Source organism: Denticeps clupeoides, chromosome 7 (assembly GCF_900700375.1).
Source record: "Denticeps clupeoides chromosome 7, fDenClu1.1, whole genome shotgun sequence".
Classification (NCBI taxonomy): Eukaryota; Metazoa; Chordata; class Actinopteri; order Clupeiformes; family Denticipitidae; genus Denticeps; species Denticeps clupeoides.
The window spans coordinates 15,377,532-15,383,978 of NC_041713.1; positions in this window are offsets into that span (position 1 = coordinate 15,377,532).

Genomic DNA, 6,447 nt, shown 5'->3' on the forward strand with positions numbered 1-6,447 from the left:
GTTTTTTGCCTTAATGGTAAAGTATCTATATAATCTTGATTGGACCCACATATCATTCAAACTTTGTTCTAGTTATCTGTGTGTGTTATTTTATTTTTTTTACTTTTTGTTTTTAGGCCAGATTTACAACTTAGTTGAGACTGAGACTGATACACAGATGCAATGAATAATGAAGTCAGCACATGAAAAAATATAAACATGGTATTGATTGTTACAGATACAAATATCACTCCCAATAATAAAAAATATGACTTGTGACATTTCAGACAGCACCTAATGTTTGTAATTAAACTGTCTCATTAGTAAAGGAAATCTGAGGACAATGGGATGTTATTTTGTGATTGCTCAATCAAGAACTAATTAAGTTGCATTGTTAAGCACATTATAGCATGGAGCATGAAACACAGGTGAAAATGGGTCTAACTGCGATCTTTTTAAAGAATCCCTTTAGTCTAATGGTGCATAATTGTCTGTTTCCCTTTACAGTAATAAACTTTTCACAAATCATGTCAATATGACTTTCTCAGAGAAGAATTTTGTGACATCTATGCTCATGTAAATTGCATTTTCAAGACCAAAAATAAGGGAGAGATTATTCAGCAAAGACTTGATAAGGGTGCCAATGCTGCCTTAGGGCTTTATGGAAAATAAGATAAAGCACAGTCCCTCTGCAAGCAGCCAAGCGTCATTTTCACGCTGTCTTTAATCTAGGCTGCTTCTTTTTTTCTGAAGCTAAATGCTCTTTGTCAGTATGAGTAAAAAACTGGCAATGGGGCAAGCACCATTTGGCCAAGAAAAAAAACATTCTGACTATTAACAGGCACAACAAATAGATAGATAGACAGATAAGCTCATATTTTAAAAATATTTATTTTAAATTACCATTTGAAATTACATATTGGGGACGTAAATACATATTGGGGAAGAATTCTCCCTAAATCTGTAGCCATCCTATTATTGATCATGAATTTTATATTAATAATAAATTAATGGCAATTGTGCACGTTCTTCAAAACATCTTCCATTTTCTGAACTGCTACACTTATACAGTTATATTATCTGTCACAGTGTATTTTCAAAATGAGAGCTTCATTACTACATTTATCAAGTACAGGAAAAAAAGTGTGCCTTTTTTATTCAAATTCCAACTTTAGCTGAGGCTTCTTTGTGATGCTTGCCAAAAGCCCTGACCTAGTTCACTGAAAAGGCCTAGAGGAGATTGAGAGTGAGACAGCTGCTCTGCTCGCAGAGGGTTGGTGCCAGATTTCCGAACATCCACCGAATGCACCAAAACCCATCCTCTGAATCTAACAAAAACTCACTGATTCATGTTTCACTGATTCATCTTAAAGAAAATGTGCTTTAGAAGTCACAATGTGTTTATGAATTAAATCACAGATGCAAAGTGTTTTGATTCAATGATACAAGGTCCTTATGTAAGAAGTGTGCATATGTGTGTGTACGTGCTTTGTTATTACACATTTCTGATCTTGTATTATTACAGCGCAGATGGTTGAGGAGCACAAGATGCATTTTTGAAAAGAAAAAAAATCATGTGACTACACTTTTTGTGAGGTCCTTATTAAAAAAATAAAATTGTTGTCCTTGTTTATGTACAATTGTAACACAAACTCTGAGCTCTGTACATAAGTAATCTTTGTGGGCCTCCTTATTCTCAATCCAGGCTTTAAGACGCCATGGAGTTCAAGGTTTAAAAAAACAGCACTTCCATTTTCTTTTTGTTCATATTCAGAAAATGTAAAGCATTCCATTTCTTAACATCTTTCAAGCTGTCCAATAAGGTCTTCATTGTAGTCCTGGCATTACAGTTCACTAGTAGGCAAATTTGTGTATTATTTGGCAGAGCAGGGAAACAAAATGCCATGTTTTTAAAAAACTGAACCCAAAGGGAGCATACCCAGTAAAAATTACAGGGCCAAGAATGCCCCATTGAGGGACCCAAAATGAGAGGCACTTAAGTGTCTTGCTCAGGGACACACAGTGAAAGTGAAAAAGATTTGTCATATGTAATACACAGCACTCGGCACTCAGTGTACAAAGTGAAATGGTCCTCTGCATTTAACCCCTCACCAATTGTAAGAACTGGGCACCCGGGGAGCAGTGTGTGAGGAAAGTATCTTGCTCAAGCATGGCACCTTGACAGTTTTTGGATTTGAACCTGTGACCTTTCGATCACAAGTTCATCTATTTATTAACCACTTGCCAATGGTAGTTAGTAGGGTTTGAAGTAGGGTTAATTAGGGATTGTCCTCTAATTCAATATGCAAATGTGTTGGCCAATAGGATAGTATTACATTACTACAACCACTTCAGTTCAAATCCATTAATTCCAACATTGTGCTCTAAACAAGAATGAAGCATCCCATGGTTAACCATTTCAAAAGCAGCTCTCAGGACTCAAAAATGGCAGAACTTCCATTTCATTTCAGTGATAGATATAAGAAGATTTTACATTTTCTTAAGTGCATTTTTGGTGCCGTGACTGTTCTAACAGTGTGGCATGTAAAATAACCTAGTTATCTACACTTCCTGATATTAATTAATATAGTCATTGTCTTAATATAGTCATTGTTATTCTGATGGCTGGCCAAGTTGTTGCATTTAATTTTGCTAATGTCTAAATGTTCTTGAAAATGTGTATAAATAGTAATAAATATTCATAACCCCATACTCATATGAGTTATTCTTGTAATACATGTATATTTGAAGTCTTGCTACCCACAACATATTCCCAACTGGCAGCAAAATACGTAAAATGTTTCCTGATCGTGTTCACCTGTGCATAATTATATAATTGTATAAAGCTATCCTGTTCGTGTCTCTTCGCTGTCAGGTCATTGTGTGGTGATGTTCCCCTGTCGTGTGCGTAATGTATTAAACCCCTGTCCTGTGACGTCGTGCGTATGCGTCCTCCTTCCTCGCCATGTCCAGACCATTGTGACAGTGGCTCAATCGATGTATCTCTCCTCATTAATAGACAAGAAAAAAAATTATCCCAGATTCCTGTTTAACACTATAGCCAAGCTAACTAGGAATAAGACAGAAAGAGATACTACGACTCAATATCTTCATAGTAGCAACGATTTTATGAATTTCTTTAATATTTTAAATTGTTATGACTAGAGATAAGATTAAAAGCATAACAAACAGCTCTGTTGATATTACTATGGAAAATAGCAGACCACCGATTAGAACCTTTTTAAAGAGCATGAATTAATTAAACTAATCTCATCGTCAAATCAATGTACTTGCGCATTGGATCCGCTTCCTACAAAGTTTCTTAAACAAGTAGCACCCGCTGTTATAAAACCTATCCTTAAAATTATTAACTCGTCTCTTCGTTCAAGGTAGCAGTCATCAGACCCCTGATTAAAAAGCCAGATCTTGATCGCAGTCTGCTTTCAAATTACAGACCGATATCCAACCTTCCGTTTATATATAAAAATTTAGAAAAATTCTTAGCCCAACAGCTGAGAGTGTACCTAAACAGCAACAATATCCATGAAGTATATCAATTGGGATTTATACCTCATCATAGCACTGAGACAGCGCTGGTTAAAGTGGTTAATGACCTGCTGTTGGCCTCTGATCAGGGCCGCATCTTGCTGCTTGCCTGAGTGCAGCGCTTGACACTATCGAACACGCTATTCTCCTTGACAGGTTAGAGAATGTTGTTGGGATTACCTTGTATGGTTCAGATCATATCTGACCGATTGGTATCAGTTTGTGGACATCAATGGTGATTCGTCTTCACATAGTAAAGTAGAGTATGGTGTTCCACAAGGTTCTGTCTTAGGTCCGTTGCTATTTTCCTTATACTTGTTACCTTTAGGTGAAGTAATTTGCAAACAAGGTATTAGCTTTCATTGCTATGCTGATGACACACAGTTGTATCTATCAATATCGGACGAGAGGCAGCAGCTCAACAAGTACTGGAGTAAAGGATCTAGGTGTTATCATTGATGCAGGTCTCTCATTCGGTTTGCATGTAGATAATATGACTAGGATAGCATTCTTTCACCTTCGAAATATTGCAAAAATAAGAAATATCATCTCAATGCATAAAGTTGGTCCAGGCCTTGATCACATCAAGGTCAGATTACTGCAACACATTACTGTCTGGATGTTCTAGTATGAGTAAACTCCAGCCAGTTCAGAATGCTGCAGCCAGAGCTCTAACTAGAACTAGGAAATTTGACCACATTACCCATCAAATTTAGGATTGACTACAAAATCCTACTTTTGACCTATAAAGCTCTAAATGGTATTGCCCTGTAGTACCTGAGTGAACTTTTAGCTATTAAGTACCTGCCACGCCCCTTGCGATCAACGGGTGTGTGGTCACTACTGGTACCCAAGGGTCACAGCTGGGAGCAGATCCTTGTCATATAGAGCTCCGGAGTTGTGGAACGGCTTGTTTGGGATTCAGGGAACAGTTGGGATTTGGGAACAGTGTTTGGGATTCAGACTCAGACTCAGACATCACACAGTCACCCTGTTAAACACAGATGGCACAAATATACCACTATAACCACATATTTCAGTCGTACATTGCCACTGTCTGCCACTGCTTCTGTTTGTTCTCTCCAAGACACTGAATCAAGTGCACAGATTACTAGCAGACTCCAGTGAAGAGAACAGCAGATAAATCCTGGTTCCTGGCAACTGCTAAATGAGGACTTAGCATGAAATGAACCAGAGGGTCACCATAGTTACCACCACTGAAACAACTAAAGCTTCAGGGATTTTCAAATGGACCAGTAGCATCTTAATGGACACGTAATGTACACCATTACACTGGACTACATTTTGAGTTTTTTTGTGTGGAGTTTTTCCTTGTGTGCAGAAGGGTCAAGTGTGGGGGGTGTCAACTGTAGGGTCTGGCAAAAACCATTGAGACATACTGTATGTGATTTTGGGCTATATAATATCAACAACAACATAATGAATGTTGATGTTGATAGTGAATATTGCAGTTGCTGGGGTGGGGGGTTCACAAAGATCACATATGTGTAGGGGGGAAATGATGACAGCAAACCGTACCCTATACTAACATTTCCAGCACAGTCACCAACCCATCAACTGAACTAGCAACCACCCAAACAGTGTGTGCCGCCGGTAACCTCCTTGTTCAATTCTTTTCCAATCAATGCACACTAATCTTCCCACAACATCACCAACTGTCATACTGAAGATGAGGTATGAAATTTACATGATGGTGGGTAAATCAGGGACGAATCTTGCTCCCTATATGGTTTCAGTTTAATGAATAAATCTTGTTATAACAATCTCAAGAAAGGTATGTAATTATTATGATCTAAATTTATTTAATTTCATTTAATTTATTTAAAATTTCACACTGCTGGAAACCTCTTGATCCAACATTTGTTGGATTAAAAATGAAAACCCTGGAGATGGTTTTTACTTTTTGGACTTGGATTACCCACCTCTGTTTGTGTCTACTAGGTTGGTAAACCCACTGGACCTGGATTACATAAACCCTCCCTGCATAGCCCTAGTAGGTGGGCACATGTAAATTTTACATTTACAGCATTTATCAGACGCCCTTATCCAGAGCGACTTACAATCAGTAGTTACAGGGACAGTCCCCCCCTGGAGCAACTTAGGGTTAAGTGTCTTGCTCAGGGACACAATGGTAGTAAGTGGGATTTGAACCTGGGTCTTCTGGTTCATAGGCGAGTGTGTTAACCACTAGGCTACTACCACCCTACTACTACCATCACCACACAATGACCTGACGGCGAAGAGACACAAACAGGATAGCTTTATAAATTAACCTGACCTGTCTGATCCAATGAGACTTCTTGGTGCCCTTTTCCATTTCTAGTGGTGCAAGCATGATTAAATCGATTTTAGGTTTTCAGTGTTTCAGTCAGTGTGAAATGTGAAAGAATCTACTGTAGTATATTTGACATTCTCGATAGTCAATTGAAATGTACTTGACTAAATCATGTTTACAAAAGAACATGAATTAACTGTATTACATTTAATAAATTTATTTTTGTAAGTTCAAAAATCCTCCATTTCCATTTGTAGTTTGTGCGTTATCAGTGCTTCATATTGCTGGGCCATAATAATAGATCTATATAAAGTAATCAAAAAAGTAATGTGGCCCATGCGCCACAAATTTGACACACCTTGAACAGTCTATAACTCATTGCGTTTGCATGAGTTTTGCCATGCTTACAGTAGTCTATTATTGGCCAATGAGGCTGTGATATCGGAATATGGGACTGGAGCTGCCCCAGAAGTGACAAATCAAAATCACCCATATTTTGGGATGTCACGGATAATTCAGGATGCTTGACACAACTTGTACAATAACACTTATACACACCCTTGCACATTGTTGTTGTTTGTTGTTGTTGTTGTTTTTCTACTCTGTACTTGAGAGATACCATCTTC